This window comes from Prunus dulcis, chromosome 7 (genome assembly GCF_902201215.1).
Source record: "Prunus dulcis chromosome 7, ALMONDv2, whole genome shotgun sequence".
Taxonomy (NCBI): Eukaryota; Viridiplantae; Streptophyta; class Magnoliopsida; order Rosales; family Rosaceae; genus Prunus; species Prunus dulcis.
Genome location: NC_047656.1, coordinates 7,967,818 through 7,995,500, shown reverse-complemented (window position 1 = coordinate 7,995,500; position 27,683 = coordinate 7,967,818). Strand labels below are relative to the sequence as shown.

Here is a 27,683-nt window from a genome sequence, read left to right as displayed (position 1 = left end):
CGACATATATGTGATGCTAACATGGTATAAAATTATGGTTCACTTGTTTTTTGTTTGTTTTGGTAAGGAGTATTATGGATCACTGACTATGTCGTACTAAATTATCAAGAAAAATTGTTTTTACATTAACGTCATGTTTGATTATAAAACCAAAAAGGGGTTGCAGGAGTTGGCACATCATGCTCAACTATTTGTTTAATTTCAGTTGATTGTGATTTTCAGTCAAACACGGTTTGGTCGTCTTTCTAAAATAATAATTGTCAGCGCCAATGTATGCTTTCGTGTGTTAGAAAACAGTATGTTAAGTTCTAGTAATTCTTAAAAAGAAAATATATATTAGCTCCAACTTCCAACTTCCAAGTGAAATTTGCTAAATTATATTAAGCTGAAAGTGAAAGATACTTCAACATAGTATCTCATGGGCCAGAAAAACTTAGTTTTAATTTTGATTTTATGGTATAAACTAGGGTCATGCTAAAGAATTGAGGACTCCTTGATTTATTGCGGGATAATAAATCCTAGGGTTAATACTAAATACTAGGATTCATGATTTTTTTTCCTTAGAGCCTAAAACTCTTGTTGGTCGTACTATCTTTTGAAATCCCATTACTCCACCAAATGATCATGATAGTTGTTAAAATCCCATAATATACTATTTCAAACCTGGAAGATTATTTTGATCAAAACAAACAAAATTGAAAATTAGGTTTTTGAATTTCCCCTTGAGAAATAAAGGAAAGTTTTAGTTCGTAACATTTGGGCTCTTGATGCAGGACACGTAGGACCTAAATTTATTAGTTTCCTAGATTCTCTAGTTTTCCAAATTCTAGTAGGAATTCTAATTTTCCAGATTTCTAGTTTAAAGTTTCCTATTTTATTTGGGTTAGGATTTCTGTTTAAGCAAAGGATTTTTATCCTATTATGTCTAGGGGTTTTAGTTTGCTATAAATAACCCCATGTAGTTCTTTAAAATTCAGATATGGATATTGAGTAAACCTTCTCTTAAAACTATGTGATATCTGTCTTTCTCAGTTCTCTGATTTCGGTCCTTTCTTTCATCCCTTCGATCTATATTTTCGTCTCATCGACCTCCAATATTCTTCTTGTTCTACTGTTCTGCCCTTTCTTTCGTCTTTTCGATCTATATTTTCATCTCCTCAATCTCTTATATTCTTCTATGTTCTATTGTTTGAGTGCTTAATCTAACACCTACGGGCTGTACTACGTCAGCTCCATTTAGTCATGTCAACAGTTTGTTAATAGTTCTGTAAATGTTTGTGTTTTCAGACCTGCAACAACTTTTAATACCTTGTATATATTGAATGCTGAGATGCATTGAGAGTAGTTCAAATAACTGATAATAGGACTTCGTTAAAGATCTTATTTGAGGACCGTACAAGAGAATCAACTGCATATATGCGCGCAGATGCACAAATGTGGTTGCAAGCTATATATGTTTGAATATAGCCGGTGGTTACTCTGTTATTTTCAGTTGAAGACTTTACTTGCGAACTTTTACTGCTGCTATAGTTCTGGGGGACTATGATTGTCATCAGTGTTTTGACTTTGTTATTCTTCTTTGTTTTACCAGGAAAAGATTCGAATGGTTCTGTACGTTCAAAAAGCAGCACTGCATTTTATTGATGGTATCATCTTTAAGTTTGTAGGTCAAGTAAAAGTTCATTATGTGTGTGCTGATGTCATGTATTCATTCCTTCTCTCTCTTTGTTATGTGATCTTATGAAGCTGGTGCTGGTGATCGATCCAATGAAAAGAAGAAGCTTCAAGTCCAGGTCTCTCTCTCTCTCAGCTTTTGCAGTTTTTACGTTTTTGTTTTCATTTCGTTAAAAAAATATGAACACGCCCCTGTTTAAGATCTAGAACTGGTGTAACGTGGTGGTTTTAGAGGCTTTGCTGGTCTGATTGTTTGGTTACTGAGAAAAAAAGGTCGAAAAACAAAAAAAATTAAAATGATTTTCAGCATTTTAATTTGAGTAGTTTGGACTGCTAAAAATTCAGTGATCGCTAATCGTAGGTTGCAAATTAAATCCTCATTTTCTACTGAATGGATGATATTTATTTAGATGAGCTTTTTGATTTAGAACTCACAAAATGAAAGAAAGAAAGACGAGGAGTTTTTTCTTTCCTTGATTTTCTCTGCTGCCAAACAAGCAGGCGGGTAGGGATTTGTTTCGGCTTACAATGCGCTACGTGTGGGTGGTCCCACATTTGTTCTCAATTTCTTTATTTTTTTTTTCCTAGTGACTAGTAACTTAATGTAGCCCAAGAGGGTCGGTCAACGTTCCCCACCGCAGGCAGTTGTGCTTATATAAATCAGTATGTCAACGTAGGCTTAGCCCAAAGGTACCCTGTTTCCACTTCATTGATTTCTTGTTTTTGGTTTTGGAATTATGTTGTAATTTTCTTTAAAGCACGTCTGTCAATTGATCCTTGCCTGTTCTTTTTGTCTTTTGTCTCACAAAGTCAACAAAAATCGGGAATCTATAAATTTGGAATTTCCTGAGAGAAAAAAAAAAAAACCCAACTTCACTGCGATCCCCAATCTGTATAGGACTTGATCAAGTATCCAAGCTATTGTACAATTTTCTTTTCTTTCTTATTTTTCTAGAATAAGCTGTTGTACAAGATTGTTGACTTTAACTGAATTAATTCCTTCATAACCGTAGTTAACCAACATTTATTTATTACAAGATATCTATGAACTTTTATGACGTAATACTAGTTTCTTTTGTAGGCTACTTGTGTAGAGTGGGTGTTCTTACTCACTGGCCTCTGCCTAGAGATTTTGTCCCTTGCTTTTGATCAGGCTTCCTCCCCAAGTAAGCCCCAATATGCACTGTTTGGTATGATATCAGCTATTGCAGCTGTACTCGTTTGCATCTGGGAGCTCATTTACAAGGGTAAAAAGGAAAGAGTTGTATTGCAGCGGTGGGGACGGTTGTGGTGGTTCTATTATCCACATTCCCAGCATAGGCTTTTTGGTACTGTTCTGGACTTTTATGGATTAGTTGGGGGAATTGCCCAGTGTATTTGCTCGACTGTTCAATACATTTGCTTCCGTCAGCATGCTGATAATCCTATCAGAGCATCTCTTTGGCCTGCCCTCTTTCTTATATGCTTAGGTGCTAAAAAATTAAATGATAATCGAAATGAGGTCTGTGATGAACACGGAGATTGAACAAAGACTAATTGAGAGTAGACCAAATATGGGGATGGTTGAATGTATATACCAGAGTAGACATTGGCATTTAAGTCATTTGGTGTTGCGAGTTTTAGATTTCAATTTTAGTTATGTGGCCGCCTCTGTTGTAAAAGATTGTAGTTTTGATGGATATATGCTGCTTTTCCTTTCTATATGGACGGAAGTGATCTTGGCTTTGCTGAAAAGTTGTCTAAAATATTCCTGGATGTTGAAACTTTGTTCTTTAATTATATAGGCCTAGGCCCAGCAAATTGCTCCAGCGCGCAGTAGCTAGACTGGGCAATTGGTGGGCTCCATGAGCAGGCCCAAAGGTGAATCTTGTCTGGATTGTTGTCAACTAAAAAAAAGAAAAAATTGAAAAACAATACCAAAAATTTCAGAATTTTTTTATTATAAATAAGTACCTAGTCATTTTTTTCACTTCTCACACCAAAATTAATGGTTTAAATATAAAAAATAGAAAATAAATTAAAGTGAATAGTAATTATCCTTGTCCTTTGGAGTGAAAACAAAAAAGACGAGCTATTAACCTTGCATTGCCCGTGCCCTTTGAGGTGGAGGTGCTCTTAGTGAGTTTAAAATACATGGACTGTATATGGTTATTGGACACTAGTCCAGAATAAGAGGGGGCAACAGAACCCATTGGTAGACATGGGTTTAGAACGAAGCTTCTCTTCTCTCACCGAATGTGAGCAATGAGCCTTGTCAACTTCGTTGAGGTACTGCGCGTCAACTATTGGTGTTGTCGTGTGAGATTGGATCAAATCGGAGGCTTTGCGACTATGAAATTGAAGTAAAAATCAAAAGCGAATCCTCTCTCCTTGTTGGAGCAGGATTTCTTTCAAGAAGAAATACCTCCACAGGTTCTTGACAGAATTCCGCACGCTTCCTTAGTTGAAAGAGAACTCCGGATTACATTCTTGAGGTCGAACAGTGGAAATGGGGTGAGTACCTGCAAAAGTCACTCCGACGCTCAAGTCAATGTTTGTGCAGCATACTCTTAGTGTTCAATTGAATTTCCTGTACCTTTGTTGGAGGCCTAGCCGGGTTTTATATCGCTTCGAGTTCTTGGGTTTAGCCCCACTTCTCTAGCTTTGCGCATCTTGTCCTCCACTTCATGCTAATAGGATCAGATGAGCGTGTCTCCCTCGCTCCGCACTTTTCTAGTGGGAGGGAAGTTCGATCATCCCACGTCTTCTAGTTGTGGCATATGGGTTAAGCCATGATACGTCAGATTTGGTCCCCACAGTGCCCCCTTTTTTTTCCTCTCTACACGCTTCGCGAGTGGAGAGGGAAAAAATGATCTAAGTGGGACTTTGGAAAAGGATTTCTTCGGATTGAGCGCATGTCGTCATGGTGGGCTCATGGCTGAGCCCAAACAAGCCATACGTTTTCCTTTTATTATTATTATTATTATTTTTTATTTTTTGCACTTGAGCTATCCGTGCGGGCCCCAATACCCCTTAGTTGTCCATCCGAAGCCGTGTGCCTTTGGTCTCTCAGCCGATCCGAGGTGTTCACGACTTTTTTTTTCTTTCTTTTTTCTTTCTTTTTCCCTTGTGCTTGAGCTGTCCATCCGGAGCCGTGCATCTTTGGTCTCTCAACCGATCCAAGGTGTTCACGACCTTTTTTTCTTTCTTTTTTTTTTTTTTTTGGTTGTGTGGACCTTTTGGACTTCACATGCCTTCAGTCTCTCCTTTTCGTTTTTACCGACTCCCAAGCAATCCACGATCTAGTCTTTGCACGAGGGGGTGAACAAGCCTAGCTCCGTAGGTGTAATTACTACCTTGCACCACTTATTGCTTACATCCATTGCTCTTCTCTGTCTTTTGTCGAAGTGCATGCAGCTTTTTGTCATAGAAGCGCATGCGTTGGGTAGAAATAATTTCGACTGGTCATATCAGACCAGGCTTTGTTGTTAGAGCCTAAGGCAAATATCTGAGCCAGCCACATTGAACCTTATCCTTGCTTTTGAAAAACTTCGCCCCATGACTTATGTGAATGATTTTCCCAATCTTCGCCCCTGCTATAAAAGGTTGGTCGATAGGGATACATCTATTTGTAAAACCGTTTATACTTTGCTTTTGTTCTTCATATATAAGCTGAAGGGAGAGGAAAGTGTTCTGTGGGTTTGAGAACTCCGCTGAAGGGCTTTTATTCTTGCCACCACATAGTAAGTACTATTTTCATCTTTGCTATTTTCATGTCGAGCCCTGAGATTTGGCCTAAGTCCGGTGGTGTCCCACCGAGCTACGACATACTTAAGGCTCGCACTAGAGGATGCGTCCCTGACAACGTGGGGATCGATCCTCTTCCTTTAGGGTCGACTATGTACACTGGTGCCGGTATCCCTCGAGGTTCTATAATTCTCTCGCCTGCCCACTTAGAGCATGTTAGGTTTCCACTCCAGCCTCTCATTCATATGCTCTTGTTCTTCTTGGGTCTTCACCCCATACAACTAAACCCGACTTCTTACCTTCTTATATCTGGGTTTCTAGCCGTCGGTTTGAAGTGGGGTGTGTCTCTTAGTTTTAAGGATTTCATTTACCTCTACGACTTGGCTTGTGTTAGGGGGGAAAGTCACTATTTCTTTTTTACATATGGGCCCGGTAGAAAGGTGTTTACTTGTAAGCCCATTTTCACCAAGTACTGAAAAAACCAACCTCTCTTAATCATTGAGGAGTGGGCGGCGCCTGAGATGTCTAACATGCCTATCCCGTTGGCATTTGGCCCAAAACCTGGTATACATATTTATGTCTTTAAAATAAAGCTTATTGTATTTTTGTGGGTCTAACGAACCTCTTCTTTTGGTAGTACTTCCTTCGGATAAAAGGTATCTCTATTCCTGAGGACCAGATTGCTTGGTTGAAGGAGAACTTGGCTGGTCAGGCGTGGGATGTCACATGCTTCGTTGACCCTACGACTTTCACTCGTCTCTTCTCTGCTCATTGTACGGCGACTTACCTCCAGTTCACTTTGTCTTATTCAAACCTGTGCGAAATATACTTGTGCAAAGACATTTGTACCGTCAACGTTGAGCTTTGTTGTACCGAGGATTCAACGTCTCTTATCCAGGCCAGCTTTCAAGAAAGGGAGGCTGAGTTAGCTCAACACAGCAGCTCCGAGGATTGTGCGTCCGGGTCTGAGTCTGATCAGTCGGATATGTCAGCGCCATGCTCATTGTCGGTCCTAGGCAGCAAGGAAAGAGACCGAAAAAAGAGCCCGAACACTCCGGGTCTGCGAAGAAGTCCCGTCATGCTTCACATGTCGTTTTGGGTTTGGGTTCACCCAATGTATCTGCTTCGAGTACTCCGTCCCGACCTCAGCAAGTCCCTCGTGCCCCCACTCCTGCTAGCTCACTAGGTGAGAGCGACTTCAGGACCATGATTGACGAACAGATGTGGGGCTACCAATCATAGTGCTTGAACGCGGTACGTTTGGGATTTGTGCTGGTGTCATCCAATTGCCATGTCTTATCATAATTGCATGTGCAATGCCCACTTTTATTTCATGCAAATGGTTGGAATTCGCAAAGCACAAATGGAGAGGTTTCAGGCTATGAGTGACGAGATATGCGAAAAGATGGCAACCCTCAAACTCAATGGGAAGCACATTAAGGAATCTAAGACTGAGCTCGAACAACAGCGGGGCGAACTGCTAAACCTGAGAAGCGGCCAAAGCACTGTACTGATGGAGGTTGACCGCCTCAAGCAGGAGCTGGTAGATGCCTCACACAATAGGGATGAGGAGTATCAAGCCAACAAGAAGTAGATCAGGGTCGAGGTGGCCAGGCAATCCAGATACGATTGGGTTCAAGGTCAGTAGCTCCCTGAGCACTGGTTTGTGGGGGGCCAGATGACTATAACGATGAGTTGGAATTTGACCCCGCTGGCTACGAACTTTTTCAAGGTATGAACCGTGACGATCGTGCTCTAGCGGGCTACATCCCCCATCGTAGGACCCCGCCAGTAGCCTTCTATGGGCCAAACTCTTCTAGGTTGGTTGGGACCGTTGTCCCTAGTGCTAATGTTGCATTGTCTATTGCCAGTACTGGACCCGTCCTTGGATTTACGGGCTTCACCTCACCTACTGGATTCTCCACTTGTGCTGGGCCTACCTCGGAGACCATTCCTGACCCACTTGATGACGCGCCCTAGGTTGCTTTGTTTCGTTCACTGCGTGTTGTATTTTCTTTTCGGCTTTGTTTTGGTTTTGATGTACTCAACTATCTTGGGCCCGTTCCCAAAATTCTTAACTCACTTTATCAGAATTTATGAGTTATCCACTTGATTTGAATTTTAACCCTAACATAAGTACTAGAGGCTTAACGTAATGGTTTTTCAAACCTCGCCAAGGTCTTCCCGGGATGAATCGCCATTTTCAAATTCAAAAATAATGGATTAGATATCCTATCGTCTCCGCATTACGACCTTATCAGGCATCCTTTAGTGAGCTATGTCTCTGGGTAAGCCTCTATATAAAGGGTAATTTGGTTTTTCGGTGAACATACCTATCCCACTCATGGCTCATAGACGCAAGCTAAAACTCTACTTCCGCCTTTGCCCAGATGTTCCAAAGAAAGGAGATTCTTCGAGGATGAGGACTTCATCTCTGTGAAGGAGATAGTCCTCGCAGTGAGATTCTAAGAGCCCTAATGGAATCATTGAGATATGCTCATAGGATTCTTCTGTCGACTCTCCGGTGAATGCTTCAGATTACTCGGCTGTCCCCGACTCGCTCCGTGGGTCCAGGTCCCAGTCTGGTGATGCCAGAGGTGGAGGAAAGGTTACTATGAGAAGGCACCCCCCGAGGACAGTTCATCCTTGCTTTGTTGGAAGGGCACGGGATGAAGCTGGTCCTTCTTGCGTTCCTCATTGCACTTATCACTTCGATCACAGCATGCTGTTGGTGGAACGCGAGTTACTCAAGAAGGATCTGGCATATGTCAGTGCCCAAGTGACTCGCCTCTGGAGTGATCTTGCTAATGCAAATCGCGCCGTGTCAGCCGCTTATTCTGATGGCATACACGATGGATTTCAAAAAGGTATCCACCACTTCCATGTCAAGGCCAAAATAGTTTACCCTTACTTGGATTGGGACCACCTCCCCTTGCCATTAGACTAGCCTATGTTACTTATGGGTTCGCACCTATAAAGTCAGTAGTTTTTATGTATTTTTCAGCTTTGAATAATTCGAAAATCTTCCTCCCTTGAACATTTCATATTTTTTCCCTTTTATGGCCATAAAAGCCTAATGTTATTGTTATGTTTGATCATGCAATCTTCGACCTTGTCATATGCATATCATGTTGCTTGATCTCTAACCATGTCATGGTCTCCGATCATGTCGTAATATTCGATCACTTCTTTATGTGCAATCTCCAATCACTTCTTTATGGGTGATCTTCGACCACGTCTTGATTGCGATTTTCAATCGTACATTTTAGCCTTTTGGTCAAGCACATTCTGTGCCCATGTACTAGTATATGCATTTTCTTATTTACAAGGTCTTCAACGACGTGAATTTAGGTGATGCTAATTTAAACAGACATGGTCTTCGACCAAACATTTCGAATGTGAAGAAAACATGTGTTTCATTAAGCGTTCATTGAACGATGGACAGTTTAGGGAAAATTCACAAATGAGTGAAAAAATGAAAGCAATAAAGGAATGAAAACTATAAAATCAAATGAAATACTTCCTCAGATGAATCGCATTCCAAGGGCATGGAACATATTGACCGCTCTCGATATGCCTCAACATATAGGCCCCTTTTTCATAAGCTTCCGTTACCCCGTACGGTCCTTCCCATGTTCGTCCAAATTTTCCTGCGTTCAAGTCCTTGGTATTCTCCATGACCTTTCTGAACCCACTCGCTTACTTTGAATTTCCTCTGTCATACTCGTTTATTAAAGTAATTAGCTGCCTGGTTCTGGTAGTTTTCAAGTTGTAATGCTGCGGCTTCTCGCTGTTCTTCAAGCATGTCAAGTTTGTGAGCTAGCTGTTGTTCATTATCATTGCTTTCTACCACCAATGTCCTCACTGTGGGTAGTCCAATTTCTGTGGGGATGACGGCTTCAGTTCCATAAGCCAAGGAAAAAGGGTTTTTGCCTGTTGGTTTCCGTTTGGTAATGCGGTATGCCCATAATACGTTTAGCAGTTCTTCTGACCATTTGGCCTTGCGTTGTTCCAGCTTTCTCTTCAGGCAATCAAAGAACGTACGATTAGTTTTCTCAGCTTGCCCGTTTCCTTGAGGGTAACTTCGGGATGACAACGGCTAAATGATCCCTTTTTCCTCGCAACAACTTCTGAATTTACGGTTATCGAACTGGGTTCCATTGTCCGTCACGATAGCCCTCGGTATCCTAAAGCGACATATTATATTGCGCCATACGAATCTTATCACATCTGTTTGGGTCACCATCTTGTAAGCATCGGCTTCCCCCCACTTGGTAAAGTAGTCAGTGGCCAAAATAATGAACTTCTTGCCCCCCACTGCAGTAGGTAATGGTCCCACGATGTCCATCCCCCAGCGGGCAAATGGCCAAGGTCCTACAACAGGGTTAAGTTCCTCAGCTAATTGCCTGATAAGAGGTGCATGCCTCTGACATTTATCACATTTTCTTGAAAATTGTTCTGCGTCGCGAGCCATGTAAGGCCAAAAATATCCTTGGGTCAGCGCTTTGTGGGCTAAGCTCCTCTCACCTGTGTGGTTCCCACATGTCCCTTGGTGTATTTCGTTTAGCACCCATTCGGCTTCACGTGGATCGAGGCATCTAAGATATGGCCCTAAAAAAGACTTACTAAAAAACGTATCTTCTATAATTGCATACCTTGCAGCCTTTATTCGTAATTTTCTTGCCTCAATCGAGTCATCGGGTTGGATTCCCTTCGTGAGATAGTTCATGATTGGAGTCATCCACGTTTTTTCTTCGGAATCAATCTGCATAACTCCAGGGTCGATTGGTATACTGGGATTCGATAAGAGTTCCACCGGGGCGACCCTCATGTCTTCCACCGACGTTGATGCGGTGTGGGCTAAGCTATCTGCTTGACCGTTCATTTCTCTCAGTATTCGCTCAAACTCTATTTTTTGAACCTGCTGGCTAAATCATTTACCAGCTATTGATAGGCCCCCATTCGTTCATCCATAGCCGCGTATTCCTCAGTTGTCTATCTGACTATGAGGCGAGAGTAGTTGTGGACACCTAAGCGTCCTACCTTCGACGTCTTGGCTAGTTAGAGTTCTAACACTAGGGCTTAGTATTCCGCCACGTTATTTGAGGCGGGGAAGTCTAATCGGACGGAGTACTCTAGGTCCACTTCTTCGGGCGACGAGAGGGCGATTCCAACTTCGGTTCCTGCCTGATTAGATGATCCGTACACACACAGTTCCCATTGTGCCTCGTCCAGATCCAATATCTCCTTGATTTCGTCATGGTTTTCCTGTTGTTTGTCAAGTGGATAGCATTCTACCAGGAAATCAGCAATTACCTGGCCCTTCTGGGGTGTCCGAGTTTGATATCTAATGTCGAATGCTCCAAGCTCGATGGCCCACTTTGTAACTCTTTCGAAAAGGTCTGGCTTGGATATGACCGCACTGATTGGTTGGGTCATCAATACGATAATCGTGTGTGCCTCGAAGTATTGTCGAAGTTTATGCTTGGCCATCACTAAAGCTAACACAAGTTTCTTGGCCAGTGGATATCTTTTCTCATCTTCAATTAAGCTCTTGCTCACATAAAATATGGGCTGCTGGATTGAATTTTCCTCTCTTAGTAATACAGCACTGACAGTAATGTCAATGACAGCAATGTATAGGTATAAGGGTTCACCCTGCTTTGGAATTGTTAGGGTTAAGGGACTGGCGAGATACTTCTTTAGCTGTTCAAAGGCTTCTCTTTGTTCTGGCCCCCCTATGTTTCTGTCCTTGTTTCGAATTGCTTGGAAGAATGGTTTCCAACGATCTGACGATCTTGAAATGAATCGGCTAAGAACCGCTATTCGCCCAGTTAGAACCTGCACATCTCTAGGCGTTCTTGGATCGGGCATATTTTGCAGCGCCTCCACCATCAATGGGCTGGGCTCGATGGCTCACTTGTTCACTATTTGGCCCAAGAACTGCCCTGACAAAACACCAAATGCGCACTTCTTCAGGTTAAGCCGCATGCGATATCTTCTCAGTATGTTGAAGACTTCTTCCATGTGCCTGACAAGTTGGGATTTTTTCTGACTCTTGATGACCATGTCGTCGATGTAAACCTCCATCGTTTTGCCAATCTAGCTTTTGAACATCTTGTTCACTAATCTTTGATATGTCGACCCTGCGTTCTTCAGCCTGAGTGGCATCACTGTGTAACAATACAAGCCTCGCTCCGTGATGAAGGCCGTCTTTTCTTGGTCCTCAATTGCCATTGGGATTTGATTATATCCCGAATAAGCGTCTAGGAATGAGAGAAGTTCATACCCAACGGTAGCATCTACCATTTGATCGATCTTGGGTATCGGATAACAATCTTTCGGACACGCCTTATTCTGGTTGATGTACTCTACGCACACACGTCATCTCCCATCCCTTTTACTTACTACCACTATATTCGAGACCCAAGTTGGACACCATACTTCTCGAATGAATCCTGCCTCGAGCAATCGGTCCATTTCATCGCTAATAATTTGGTTCCGCTGAGGTACGAACCTCCTCTGCTTCTGCTGGTGCGGGGGATGGTTTGGGTCAACGTTCATGTCTGTATGTGACCACGCGAACACGTCATTATTCTCTCTTAATAACTTCATTAATTGTTCTACCTCATCTTCATCTACAAGGGAGCTCACTAACACTTTTCTATCAGGATAAGAAGGATCCAGAACTTCCTCCCTGAGTGGCTCAATCATCAGAAGCTCTGAGTTATCCTCCTCCTCTTGCTCTGGTAGGTCCTCTTTTAATTGCTATAAATCCTCGCCCTACTGCCAAGTCGCAGGCTTAAGGCTAGTTGCTATGTTGTAGCATCTTCTGGCCTCCACTTGATCCCCCTTAATATCAATTGTGGTTCTCCCATCTTCGGATAGGCACCTGATCACTTGGTAACGTGTTGATGCTTCTCTATCCATTCGGTGAATCTAATTCCTTCCCATTATAGCGTTATACGCGCTCAGTGCATCAACAATTACTAAAGTAACGAACAGGGTCTTACCTGCGACCATAACCGGCAGAGTCACGTCTCCAATCAGTTGTGCTTTCGCCCCTTCGAACGCGTAGATTGATGTTGGGTTTGGCTGAGTCTCTTTTTCATCCAACTTCATTCTTTTGAATGTGCTCCAGAATAACACGTCTACGCTACTTCCCCCGTCAATCATTACTCTTTTTACTATTGAATTGGCAACACAGAGGGTCACCACCAATGCATTATTAAGAGGAGACTCAATTCCTTCCATGTCTTTCTGCGTGAATGAGATGACTCTAAACTTTTACAAGGCTTTGGTTGATTCAAAGGCGAATGCGATCCCGTTTATGGGTCTCACCTTTTCAGCTCGTCTTTTTTCAAATCGGGATCGAGCCTCTTTTCCTTCCATGGGTTTTGGTCAACCAAGGATGGTGTTGATCTCCAGCAATTCTTCATTTGGGATGTTTTCGGTCATTGTTTTCGACCCACCTTCTTCATTTTCCCTGTTCTCAGGCTCAACGATGTACTGGGATAACATTCCTTTTCTGAGCATTGCCTTCACTTGATACCTAAGACTTCGGCAGTCATCGGTAGTGTGCCCAAAGTCATTATGATGGGGGCACATCTTGTTTCTGTCTCGCTTTTCTGGGGATTCGCGGATCGCACGTGGAGTTCGAAATATACCTTTGGCCTTATTCTCGTGAAAAAGTTTGGCTTAACTCACCATGAGTCTGGCGAAGGGTCGGCTTTGCTTAGATCCATTGCTAGATTCTTGTCTCCAGAAGTATCACTTCGTTTCCGCCTTTTGCTCTGGTGGAGGCTTTGGGATCACAATGGTGGAAGTGGCGCGTTTTGACTGGGTGAGTTCTTCTTCTTCTAGTCTGATGATTCCATCCGCTTGGGCCATCACTTCCCTCATATTCACTAAAGATCTGTGCCATTTTGTCCCAGGTATGACCCCTTCACGAAACGCCAGGGAAGCCGTATGAGAGTCACATTCCTCAAAGGCAGACATTTCATCTGTAAAATGCCTCAAATAGTCTTTAAGCCTTTCTCCGACACTTTGCTTCTTGCTGAATAGAATCGTGACCCTTTTGTAATTGCAAATGTATTGAGATATGAACATCTCACATAGTTGGGTGAAACTGCCAATAGACCTTGGTTTCAACTGTCTAAACTATATTCGGGCCGATCCTGACAAGCTTGAGGGGAACAACTTACACAACAGGGCCTCGTCATCTCATTCGAGCACTATTTGTTGTTAGAAATGATAGATATGTTCAATAGGATCAGTCGTGCCCTCGAACAACTTAAATTTAGGTTGGGTAAACTTAACTGGCTTCTTGGCTTTTAGGATGTCTTCTGTGAATGGCGACTTGCAAATTCCTTTTGCCACCTCCAAAGCTAGTTCCGCAGGTGTTTGTGGCTTGTACCCTCTGACAATCTTCTCAATCTGATTGCGCAAATCGGTGCCCTTCATCCTTTTCGTCATTTTCTGTAGATCGAGATCTTTATCTTGATCTTCTGCCGTGGCCCTGCCACGGACGTTCAAGTGTGTGCTGCTGGAGGAGTCTCCCTCAGAGATCTCATATCTCTGCTTCCTCTTGCCCTCTTTTGAACCCTCACGGAAGGCAGTGTCATGCGCCTTCTCTAGAGCTTTCTCTGCTACCTTTCTTGTTTCACGCAATTCCTTCATGATTTCCCTCAACTGGATAACAACAAGGCTTGGTTCCCCCTTGGGCGTTAGAGTTCCCGGGATGGAGGTGTTTGGAGTTCCCTGTGCACGCTGTCATATTTACGATCAATTTTGCGAGATTCCCACAGACGGCTCCAACTGTTTGAGTAGGATTTCTTTCAAGAAGAAATATCTCCACAGGTTCTTGACTAAAGTCTGCGTGCTTCCTTGGTTGAAAGAGAACTCTGGATTACGTTCCCGAGGTCGAACAGTGGAAATGGGGTGAGTACCTGCAAAAGTCACTCCGACGCTCAAGTCAGTGTTTGTGCAGCGTACTCTTACCCTCCGTTTGGATAAAGGGAAAAAACTCGAAATTTAGGTAAAAGTCGGGAATTGAAGAAGAGAAATTGACAATTCCTTTGTTTGGCAACTTAAGCGCGGAACTTATTAAATGATGCGTGGAAAAAATCATGGAAATTAAAGCATCAAATTCCCGAGTTTAATTTCCACAAAAATATGTGTCATTTCACAATTTCCGTAGTGTGGGAATTCATGTTTTCCAATGTGCCAAAACTTACATTAAAAAAAAAAAAAAAAAAACCCGCCAAACTTTTCATTATAAAAATAAATAAATATATAAAAAAAAAACAGTGCCAAACTTAAAAACAGCTCCAAAAACCTATGAAACCCTAGACAACCGATTGCCTTGTAGCTTTATAAACAAAGCTGCGAGCCAGAGAAGTAAGGAGAAGGAGTTCTTCTTGGGTTACACGTCTCTCTGGATCAAGTTTGAAGGTTAGTCTTCAAGCCTTTCTCTCCTTCAATTTATATTTCTTTATTTTAGGGTTACCATGGTTTCTGAACGGCTATCAAAATTGGGTGTTTCTGACTAAATTTATGAATGTGTTAAATGGGTTTTGTGATCTTTGCGGCACTATGGCTGGATTTTTGGGAAGTATTAACAAAATACTTTATGCCCATGGATATTGGTGTGTGATTTGTGTTTATGGTACAGCTCTGTAGTTGTTTGTTAGCTTTATCGCTTTGTGTGAGCCATTAGATGTTGATTGTAAGCTACACCAACTTGCCCGTAAGCTACAGTGGCCAAGGTGCTCCTTGATTCTTTGGGACTTGAATTAAGTCTTATGATAGTGATTCATTGATTTCATCGTTTATTCCTAAACTTTTGTCTGCAACTTTTTAATCGAAACCCTTTCAGTTTCTCTGGTCATTGGTCTTTTGCCGAGTGAAAAAGAAGTATCAGGATCTTGATTGCTTCTAGTTCTAATTCCATAGGCACTCCCAATTGAGAAAGAAAAAAAAAAAGTATGTTGCTAATGTTCATTGCACATGGAGAGTGATTTGGTTTGCTAATATGCTTTGTTTGTTTAAGTTGAGTTATTTAGTTTATTAAACGATATGTTATTTTATACTTCGAGGAATATCTTCTATGTCGGTTATCAGTTTTTTTGTTCTTTCGAAGTATTTAATTTCTGTCATTTATAATTTACATGAGCTATCCAAACATTGAAATTTTCAATTTCTGTCATTTACAAAATTCGGCATACATAAATTCAAACACTGAAATCTTCAATTGCCATAAATTGAAATGACAGAAATCTAAATTCTGTCATTTTAAAATTCTATGTAATTTGCAATTCCTTCATCCAAACGGAGCAAGTGTTCAATTGAATTTCCTGTACCTTTGCTGGAGGTCTAGCTGGGTTTTTATAGCGCTTCGAGTTCTTGGGTTTAGCCCCACTTCCCTAGTTTTGTGCATCCCGTCCTCCACTTCATAGTAATGGGATCAAATGAGCGTGTCTCCCTTGCTCCACACTTTTCTAGTGGGAGGGAAGTTCGATCATCCCATGTCTTCTAGTTGTGGCATATGGGTTAAGCCATGATAAATGAGATTTGGTCCCCACACTCCTCTTCTCTCATCGCACGCTTTTCAGATCTGGAATTCATTCACATCTTGGTTTCGTTTGTGTTTTTCTTCTTTTGAAAATGTACAATCGTCTCTTATCAGAACCAGAAATTTGATCTTCTTGCTTAGTTGTTGGATGGGTTTTGCTTTTGAAGTAATGTTTTTGTTTTTTGCTTTGTTGATTTTCTTCATAGCTTCATACTTTCGATTTTTTTCTTGTTTCAATTTATTTTTGTTTTTGTTTTGGGTCATCCTAATCACTAGTTCTGATTTTCTTCATAGCTTCATGTCCATCCTAATCGCCAGTTTTTGTTCTTTCCTTATTTGGTCTTCAGATTGTATTGCTGGGTTTCAACTCATAGTTCTATTGGGAATGGATTTCAAGTGAAGATCAAATTTTGAAGATTTGGTTCGAATCACTTTTACTGACTTCATATTGGTTTTCTTTGACTCTTGCTATTTTTGGATTTGAATTTGAAGAGTGAGAGGAGATAGCAAAGGGACTAGCTTTATGAAAGCTGCAAAATCATTTGAAATTTAAATGGCTTCAAGAGTGGAGATCGGTGAAGACGGTGATACCAACAAAGGCAGTATATTTGGATGTATTTTTGTGAATTTTTGGACTATTTTTATGGATATATCTTCATGTGATTTCTTATTTTTAATTTTGTGTGCATGTTTTTTTTTAAATTTTTTATTTCTGATACTAAATAATATAATAAAATTTAAAATTAATTTTAAAATAAAATTTTTTGAAATCCATTGTAGACTCTATTTGGGATTGATTTTTTCGCCAAAAACCTGCTTTACTTTAAAGGTAAGCAGTTTAAGCAGTTTAGTAAAAATAAAATATCCCGATTATTTTAAAAGGATGACCTTTTGACAGCAGCTTTTAAAAGTAGACTATGGGTTGCTTTTCAAAGCTGTTTTCATAAGAAGCTTACACGAGTCTTTAATGAATTTTTTTAATTCCCAAAATACCATCATTAATTTTTAAAAATGACACTACCTACACCTCCACCACCTACACCACCACCTCCACCACCACACCACCTCCTGCTCCACAACCGCTATCCCCATCGCCATTACTACCTCAACAACCACCTCCACCCTTATCACCACCACCACCTCCACCATCACCTCTTTCATCACCACATTCACCTCAATATTTTTCATCACCACCACCACTATCATTGCATGATTATCGCATAACACTTTCAACGTCGTGTATATTTTAGTCATTATTCACAATTACAACAGTTTTATATTAAAAATTACCAAACGATTTTGACACTACTTTTTGTACTAACACTTTAAAAATATTGTTTACTAAACATGGAGCTGCTTTACTTTACAACTAAATATTTTCAAAGCATAGCATAAGCAACTTTTTTTTAAAAGTGACAGTAATCCCAAACTGACCCGTAGTCCAGCCTATACTTGTACCAAACAATTTAAGTCCAGTGCAGTCTGGCCCAATTTTGATGTACCAAACAACTTTATATCCAACCTAATCCAAGCTAGTCTAGTCCAGTACTCCAAGCTAAATCCTAACGAGTCCAATTTGGCACACCAAACAAGGCCAAAATACTTTCTTCAAGTCCTAAATAGAATCTGTGGAGTGCTGTTGTGCCAAACTCCACCCATGCCCGACTTATTTTGGCAAAGACTTTCTTGTAACAGGTATAGCACGGTATAGTGTTATCCCACGTGTCGTTGCGTTATTGATTGAAGTTAGCAAAAAGTGTTATCCTTATTGCATGAGAGTGTTTCTCGGAAGCTTCAGTTTAATTTCTTGGGATTTGTTAATTTTGATCAAAGTTATAAACTTCTCGATTTGCATGAAAAAGATACTTTAAAATAGTATCTCATGGGCCTGAAAAACTTCGTTTTAATTTTGATTTTGTGGTATAATACTAGGGTCATGCTAAAGAATTGAGGACTCTTTGATTTATTAGGGTTAGTAATACTAAATACTAGGATTTATGATTTTTTTTCCTTAAGAGCCTGAAAATCTTGTTGGTCGAACTATCTTTTGAAATCCCATTACTCCACCAAATGATCATGACAGTTGTTGAAATCCAATAATATACTATTTCAAACCCGGAAGATTATTTTGATGAAAACAAACAAATTAAACAATAGGCTTTTGAATTCTCCCTTGAGAAATAAAGGAAAGTTTTAGGCTCCATTTGGTTATATCAATAGTTTGTTAATAGTTTTTTAAACGTTTGTGTTTTCAGACCTACAACAACTTTTAATACCTTATATATATTGAATGCTGAGATGCATTAAGAGTAATTCAAATATGATGTAACTGATAATACAAGTAAAGGCTATAAGACTGACAGCTGTACAAGATCTGTTACAACAAATTAACAAAAGATAGAATTAGTTCTAACTAACCACATGAGCTTGACTGAGGTCTTTGACTGAGATGAGTGGCTAGGATTGTTTTCATTAGTAGCTCTATCAGCCCCCCTCAAGCTGAAGGGTGCAGTGTAGGCCTCATCATTTGGCCTGCGGGCTCATGGGCCGATGGAGCCTCGCCCTGGCCCACCTTGGGCCGGACTAGGTTTGGACTTGGGTGTCTAAAGCCCGGCGCGGCCCATAGGGCCGGCCCGATTAAGCTCAAGAAAGCCCGACCCAGCCCACCCACAAAAGCCCGTCCCGTTAGGCCCGCATACATATATAATTATGTATAAATAAGAGTTTAGGTTTAGGATTATATCACTTAAATTACATATATAATTTGTTTCATTTCATTTACTTTTCTTTACTCATTCCTAGTTTATAATTGGATGATTAGCACATTAATTTGTGTCAGTTATTAATCCAACAATTATATATATATATATAAGATGAATAACATATCACATCACCAAATATAATCATATCAAGAAACATAATCGTACCACCAAATATAATCATGCTTTTCTTGAACACATCACCAAATATTTGCATATTTATTCATACCATCCTTTTAAAAAATATTTTTTTATACTTATTATTTTTTTAAATTATTTCTTAAATCGTATTACGATCTAATTATGTAATAACCTAAAAAATAATACTTGGTTTTATTATTTTTGTGAAAAATCTTATAAGTTGTGTGACTTTATTGAGTGTTTTATGAATTTGGTTTGAAGTGAAAATATTGGAATTAAGTGAGTTTAATCTCAAATTTGGACTAAAATGCCTTTATGATTAAGTTTATGAATTTTTTTTTTAATGAAGTAGGGCCCGTTTAGGCCCGGCCCGGCCCGATGGGCTTTCTCAAGCCCGGCTCATGGGTCGAGCTTGGGCTTTGAATTTTAAAAAAAAACTGGCCATGTCCGGCTCGATATTTTCTCTCTCCTCTTTAAAGCCCTGCCTGGCTCGGCCAAGCCCATTAAAGTGTAAATATAAATACAAAAGGCCCTGACAAATCTTATGTCAACCCTAGAAACTTTGAATGTGCTCTATGCTTTCCAGTCCTTGAACACGTGTGCTTGTCAAGTGGAGGTAAAAAATCTCCTCTTTTTCTAAGTTTTCATATATGTATGATATTTCATCGTGTGTTTGAATAGTTGTTGTTGCTGTACATCACCATATATCGATAAACAGTAGCATATATATCGATGTACTGTTGGCGTGACTTGTGGATATTGACTTACTTTCCTTACACACCAAGAATTCCTATTATAATTGTAATTGATTTACTTTAATTCCTGATTTCCTACTATAAATGGATTTAGGAATTTATTATTTACTTGCCCATTCAGGTTTTGTTGTATTATAAAAATGACCTCCTATAAGGAGAAGAATACATAGAAAATTCCCACAAACAAATATTCTTTCATAATTTTCATATTTTAGCATGGTATCAGAGCGGCGATCTTGGGATTGCTGACTCTAGTTTCTAAACCCTAGCCGCCACCATGGGGGAGGATGACTCTTCTAATCCTCATGGCGGTAGCACCACTGCTTCCTCCTCTCCTTCTCAACCAACCATAGCCGAGTTGAGTGCCCAGGTGGCTCAACTAATGCAGATGCAGACTCAGACCTCGAAATTGATCCTAAATCAGGATCCTACCAAGACGACCCCGACCTCGACTCAGACGACAACCCCGACCTCGAATCAGACGACAACCTTGAACCCGAATCAGACAACGATTCCGACGACAATTACCTATGAAGCTTCCGCTGCACAGATTGGCATAAAGTTGGATGGCACCAACTATGCCCTATGGTCCCAAGTTGTAGAGTTGTATATCTCCGGCAAAGACAAATTGGGATATATTAATGGCGATCTTCCACAACCTCCTTCGACCGCTCCAACGTTTCCTCGCTGGCGCACCGAGAACTCTATTGTGAAGGGATGGCTCATCAATTCTCTGGAGCAGAGCTTGATTGGCAATTTCATTCGATTTTCGACGGCAAAAGCGGTGTGGGATGCAATTGCCACAACTTACTATGATGGCACTGACACCTCTCAGGTTTATGATCTGAAACGACGAGTCTCTCGTATGCGACAAGCTGGTGGCTCCATTGAAACCTATTACAATACTCTCCAAAGCTTATGGAGAGAAATTGATTTTCGTCGTCCAAATATGATGGAGTATGAAAGTGATATCAAGCGCTATAATGATATTCTGCAGGAAGATCGAGTTTACATATTTTTGGATGGCCTTGATGATCGTCTTGATAAGGCCCGAAGTGATGTTCTTCACATGACTCCATTCCCTACTGTTGACCAAGCTTATGCCTATGTTCGCCGTGAAGATGTTCGACAAGCAGTGATGATGGGTTCATCCGATCGAGCCACTGGTGCTGGCTTAGCGGCCAAGAGTACGCCTCGATCAGGTCCCCCTACTCGTGCCGGACAGCCCCATAATTCCTCTACTGCGGCCCACCTTCAGATCCAGTCATATGCTACTGCTGCTGGTGCGCCACTTCCTAAAACCATCCCACCTTCCCATCCCAAGGCTCCGACTGATGGAAGTGGTTGCACGCACTGTGGCAACCTCAAACATACCCGTGACACCTGTTTTAAGCTAAATGGTTATCCTGATTGGTGGGAGAACCTCCGCGCTCGCAAGCTCAAAGAAACTGCTAGTAATTCCGGCCGTGTTGCTCTTGTCTCTACCGAACCCCCATTAGCCTTGTTCCCGCAGGTAGATCCTCCTGATAGTCCCGCGCTTCCGGATGTCTCAGGTAACTGTGGTTATGCATTTCATACTTCTGATCTACGAGATACTACTGGTTGGATAATTGATTCTGGCGCCACTGATCATATGACCTTTGATCCGAATGATTTTTTGCACACCACTACACCCCGCCGCACAAGTATTGCCAATGCAAATGGAGTTACCTATCCTGTGATAGGGGCCGGCACTGTTGCCCTTTCACCTTCTCTGTCCCTTTCTAATACTCTACTTGTTCCATCTTTGTCCAATAAATTAATGTCTGTAAGTCAGGCCACTGAACAACTAAATTATTGTGCACTAATTTATCCCAATTTTTGTTTACTACAGGATATTCTCACCAAGGAGATCATTGGGCGTGGTACTAAAAGAGGGGGGCTGTACTATGTGGATGACTTCAGTATGGGACGTGCCAATAGTGTAAAGCATCCGTCTGATGACAAGCACCAACAAATTTGGCTCTGGCACCGACGTTTGGGGCATCCATCTTTTGGTTATATGAGACACTTATTGCCCGAATTGTTTTCTGTATTTAAGGACTCAGATTTTAAATGTGACACTTGCATTCTAGCCAAGAGTCATAGAGCATCCTATCCTTTAAGTATGAATAAAAGTACTATTCCTTTTGCTTTAATTCATTCTCATGTTTGGGGACCCTCACCTATTTCTACTCATTCCGGTATTCGTTGGTTTGTCACATTCATAAATGATTGTACACGGATGACATGGCTTTATTTGATGAAAAATAAGAATGAAGTGTTTTCCCTGTTCCAATCCTTTCACAAACAGATGGAAACACAGTTCAATGCTCGAATACAGATTCTTCGCTCTGACAACGGTGGAGAATTTGTTAATCATGATTTTCAGACTTACTTCCAGACACATGACATTATTCATGAGACAACTTGCCCCCAGACACCACAACAAAATGGTGTTGCCGAACGGAAGAATCGTCATCTCCTTGAAACAGCCCGTGCTCTTCTCATTGATGGCCATGTTCCTCGTCATCACTGGGATGATGCTGTCGTCACTGTTGTCCACCTTATCAACCGCATGCCATCTGGGGTCTTGAACTTCAAAACTCCATTACAAGTGCTCGCGCAACACGGGCCTCTGCCCTCTGTTTTGGTGCTTACCCCTCGCATTTTTGGCTGTGTGGCCTTCGTTCATCTCCACAAAAATCAACGAAGCAAACTTGATCCATGTGCGCTTCGTTGTGTTTTTTTGGGTTATGCCACTCATCAGAAAGGCTACCGATGTTATCACCCTCCTACCCGGCGAACCTATGTCACTTTGGATGTCACCTTTCTAGAATCAGATATGTTCTTCTATGACCCAGCATCCAATTCTACTCTTCAGGGGGAGATACCGAGTGAAGAGCTCAATTGGAGCAGCTTGGAACATGAGGATATTCATCTATGCACGAAGATTGCTCTCGGCCAAGAAACAATAACAATCGATCGTCCCGAGTCTAGCACGTGCGAATGCTCTTTGCCAAACAACGATCGATCGCCTAACCCTTGCGAAGATGTTTTTGATTCGAGTCATACTCTTACAGACAACTCAGAACAACAAGATGAAGACCCCCCTCTCATTCAACAGTACCAACGGACCAATCTCCTGAGAATATCTTTGAGGTAAATACTCCTACTAGACTTGTGCATTTAGAGGATAAAACTATTGGATATCAATTACCTTTCAGGCAAAATCGTGGGAAGCCACCAAACCGTTATTCACCTGATATTGGCAAGACATCCAAGTATCCAATTGCAAATCATGTATCCACTGAGAAGCTGTCTGAACCACTCAAGGCTTTTGTGCATCAGTTGTCTGCTATCCATATTCCAACCAAGGTCTCTGAAGCATTGAAAGATCCTAAGTGGGTCCAAGCTATAAAAGAGGAGATGAAAGCTCTTGAGAAAAATCAGACTTGGACATTGGAGACTATACCACGAGGAAAAAAGACTATCGGATGTAGATGGGTGTTTACTATAAAACATAATGCAGATGGATCTATCGAGCGATACAAGGCAAGACTTGTGGCAAAAGGGTACACACAGACCTATGGTATAGACTATGAAGAAACTTTTGCACCAGTTGCAAAGTTAAACACCGTCAGAGTCTTATTGTCCCTTGCAGCTAATTTGGATTGGCCACTACACCAGTTTGATGTAAAGAATGCTTTTCTACATGGCGAACTCACGGAGGAGGTGTACATGGACATTCCTCCTGGATATAATACTACTCAGACTGGAATAGTTTGCAGGTTAAGAAAAGCATTGTATGGATTGAAACAGTCACCACGTGCATGGTTTGGACGGTTCACCATGGCAATGAAGAACAATGGTTTCAAACAGTGCAACTCAGATCATACTCTGTTCTTGAAACATCGGAAAGGGAAGGTAACAGCATTAATAATCTATGTTGATGATATGATTATTACTGGGAATGATAAACAGGAAATATCACAGCTACAAGACTATTTGGCTACTGAGTTTGAGATGAAGGATCTAGGTGGACTCAAGTATTTCTTGGGAATTGAGGTGGCTCGATCGCAGCAAGGCATATTTCTATCTCAAAGGAAATATGTCTTGGACTTGTTGACGGACATAGGAATGCTAGATTGCAAACCTGCGGACACTCCTATTGTTCAGAATCATCATCTTGGAGAATATCCGGATCAAGTTCCAACTAACAAAGAAAGATACCAAAGGTTAGTGGGAAGATTGATCTATTTGTCACATACTCGACCAGACATTGCTTATGCGGTGAGCGTTGTCAGTCAATTTATGCACTCTCCAAGTGAAGACCACATGAATGCAGTTCTTCGGATACTTAGATATTTGAAGTCTGCACCTGGAAAAGGACTTATGTTCTCAAAGCATGGTCATCTAAATATTGATGGTTATTCAGATGCAGATTGGGCAGGTAATGTAACAGATAGAAAATCCACATCGGGTTACTTCACATTCGTGGGAGGTAATTTGGTGACATGGAGGAGCAAGAAACAGAATGTAGTAGCTTTATCCAGTGCAGAAGCCGAGTTCAGAGGCATGACTAAAGGGATTTGTGAACTTCTTTGGTTAAGAAAGTTGCTTACTGAACTTGGGTATAAACCTACATCCACAATGAATCTCTTTTGTGACAACAAGGCTGCTATAGCCATTGCACAGAATCCGGTTCAACATGATCGTACTAAACATGTTGAGGTGGATCGACACTTCATCAAACAAAAGCTTGAGGCTAAAGTGTTTCAGTTTCCTTTTGTGAAATCCGAGGATCAATTGGCGGATATTTTGACAAAGGCAATTTCCAGTAAAGCATTCCACAATTCACTGGATCAGTTGGGCATTGGCGACATCTATGCACAACGTGAGGGGGAGTGTTGGTGACTTGTGGATATTGACTTACTTTCCTTACACACCAAGAATTCCTATTATAATTATAATTGATTTACTTTAATTCTGATTTCCTACTGTAAATGGATTTAGGAATTTATTATTTACTTGCCCATTCAGGTTTTGTTGTATTATAAATATGACCTCCTACAAGGAGAAGAATACACAGAAAATTCCCACAAACAAATATTCTCTCATAGTTTTCATATTTTAGCATGTACTTCGTTAAAAATCTTATTTGAGGACTGTACAAGAGAAACAACTGCATATATGCGTGCAAATGCACAATGTAGTTGCAAGCTATATATGTTTGAATATAGCCGGTGGTTACTCTGTTATTTTCAGTTGAAGACTTTACTTGTGAACTTTTACTCTTACAATAGTTCTGGGGGACTACGATTGTCATCAGTTTTCTTTGTTTTTACCAGGAAAAGATTCGAGTTGCTCTTTACGTTCAAAAAGCAGCACTGCAGTTTATTGATGGTATCATCTTTAAGTTTATAGGTCAAGTAAAAGTTCATTATGTGTGTGCTGATTTCATGTATTCATTCCTTCTCTCTCTGTGTTATGTGATCTTATGAAGCTGGTGTTGGTGATCGATCCAATGAAAAGCCAGGACAGGATGAATACAAGCTGAAGATGCCAGAACCGCTGGTTTCAGCATTCACCCAGATGAAGTTGCATCTATTGTTGATGCGAAAAAGTGGTTCGGCACGTGTTTCGCCCAACTTAGTGATATTATGTCTTCGGAAGGTATCTGCCTTCGGAAGAGCAAGTACCTGCAAAAGGACACGTTCTGTAAGACCTTGGGGTACCGGTGCGATACCGGCCGAAGGCTCTCCAATGCTTAAGTAAGCATGGTTTTAGTAAGATTAGATGACAGGTCAAGTGGCAGTATACCGTAGGTTTGTCTCTCTCCTCCTTTTGAGGATAGGGGTCGTCTAATATAGGCTTTGGGAGGCGTGCACTATGCTCATATTTCCGATGTGGGACTGTAGGAGCGGATTGTGAGCATGACACGTGTCCTGTCGCAAAAGAGTCAAAATGTATGGCTTCGACAGGCCACATGCCGAAGGATTTCTGTGATAAATATCAATCCTGTCCACGTGTTCGGTGGTCATAGGCCGTTTATTTCCGATATAAACATCTATCACACGTGACCATGATATGAAGGCCTTGAAAATGCACGGTGAAATTGATGGGATTTTAAGGAAGTCTCAGTCTCGCTAGATGAAGGTGTCAAGGATAGTAACATATCAATCAGGCAAAATGTTTATGGCTTAAACCGCTATACAGAGTAACCTCCCCGAACCTTTTTCGTGCTTGTATGGGAAGCCCTACAAGACTTAACATTAATTATCCTTATGGTATGCGCTGTGGTTTCAATAGGAGTTGGAATTGCCACTGAGGGGTGGCCAAAAGGCATGTACGATGGTGTGGGAATTTTAATTAGTATAGTTTTGGTGGTTATGGTTACTGTCATTAGTGACTACGGACAGTCATTGCAATTCAAGGATTTGGACAGGGAGAAGAAAAGATTTTGTTCAGGTCACTAGGGATAAGAAAAGACAAAAAGTTTCCATTTATGACTTGGTTCTTGTAGATATTGTCCGTTTGTCAATTGGGGACCAAGTTCCAGGTGATGGACTTTTCATATGATGCTTTTCAGGTGATACATTTTGCTGATTGATGAGTCAAGTCAAGCTTGTCAGGCTCAGGTGAGAGTGAACCGGTGAATATATATGCAGAGAAGCCTTTTTTACTTTCAGGAACTAAAGTGCAGGATGGGTCAGGTATAATGCTAGTGACAACAGTTGGTATGAGAACCGAATGGGGAAAATTGATGGAAACTCGAGTGAACGAGGAGAAGATGAGACCCCACTGCAGTTGAAGCTGAATGGTGTTGCTACAATTATTGGTAAAATTGGTCTGACTTTTGTTGTGTTGACATTTTTGGTACTGGCAGTAAGATTTTTGGTGGAAAAAAATACTTAACAACGAGATCACTGATTGGTCTTCAACCGATGCAGTTATCCTATTAAACTACTTTGCTATTGCGTTAACTATAATTGTTGTTGCAGTTCCCGAAGGATTACCATTAGCAGTGACGCTGAGCCTTGCTTTTGCTATGAAAAAATTAATGGATGATAGGGCACTCGTAAGGCATCTCTCAGCATGTGAGACAATGGGTTCTACTAGTTGCATTTGCACAGATAAAACAGGGACATTAACCACAAACCACATGGTAGTTAACAAGATATGGATATGTGAAAAACCTTTAGATGTAAAAGGTAATGAGAGTAAAGAAATATTGAGTTCAGAAATATCTGGAGCATCAAGCATCCTTTTACAGGTTATATTCCAAAATACAAGCTCTGAGGTTATTAAGGAAGATGGAAGGACCTCCATTTTGGGGACACCAACAGAGTCGGCATTATTAGAATTTGGTTTACTTTTGGGTGGCGATTTTGATGCCGTCCGCGGAGAGGTTAATATTCTTAAGGTTGAACCTTTCAATTCTGTGAGGAAGAAAATGTCTGTGCTTGTAGCTCATCCTCATGGTGGGAAACGAGCCTTTTGCAAAGGTGCATCAGAAATAGTACTAGGAATGTGTTATTCTCTCCCTAGAACAGGTAAAGAATATCACGGATGTCATTAATTCTTTTGCTTCTGAAGCCTTGAGAACGATCTGCTTGGCTTTCAAAAATATAGATGACTCTTCCATCGAAAATGACATCCCAGATGATGGCTACTGTTGTGAAATTTATTGCAAGCGCACAATTCGCACAAGTAATACAGTGATGAGTGAAGTGTCGTTCCTACAAAGAGTGATTTAATTTACTAAGTACCGATTGTGATTAACCCAAGACTTTATTTGAACAATTGATGATAAGATTCGATTGATAATTAACTAAAACAATGAATAAAAGCAAGCGTAGAAAAATAAAGTAGTGAGATTAAAGTTATGGGAGCACTAGAGCTTCCTATTTTGCTTAATTGTGGATCACTTGTGATATGTTCTGATGATTCTCAGATATCAAGGTATCTTTGTAAATTTGTTGAGGTTTTCTTATTATGAAAAACCTGAATTCTGCTTGATTGGCATATGCTGAA

The 27,683-nt window shown here is 40.9% G+C and overlaps 1 long non-coding RNA gene and 1 pseudogene across 1 annotated transcript; both read left to right on the top strand.

Annotated features, from left to right (window-relative positions):
* LOC117635304 overlaps nucleotides 1-27,406 on the top strand; it is a 29,707-nt pseudogene extending 2,301 nt beyond the window's left edge.
* On the top strand, nucleotides 1,801-3,429 carry LOC117634648. Its single transcript, XR_004586808.1, has 2 exons — nucleotides 1,801-2,364; nucleotides 2,756-3,429. It is a non-coding gene; the product is annotated as an uncharacterized LOC117634648 (long non-coding RNA).
* Nucleotides 27,407-27,683: the final 277 nt, after the last annotated feature.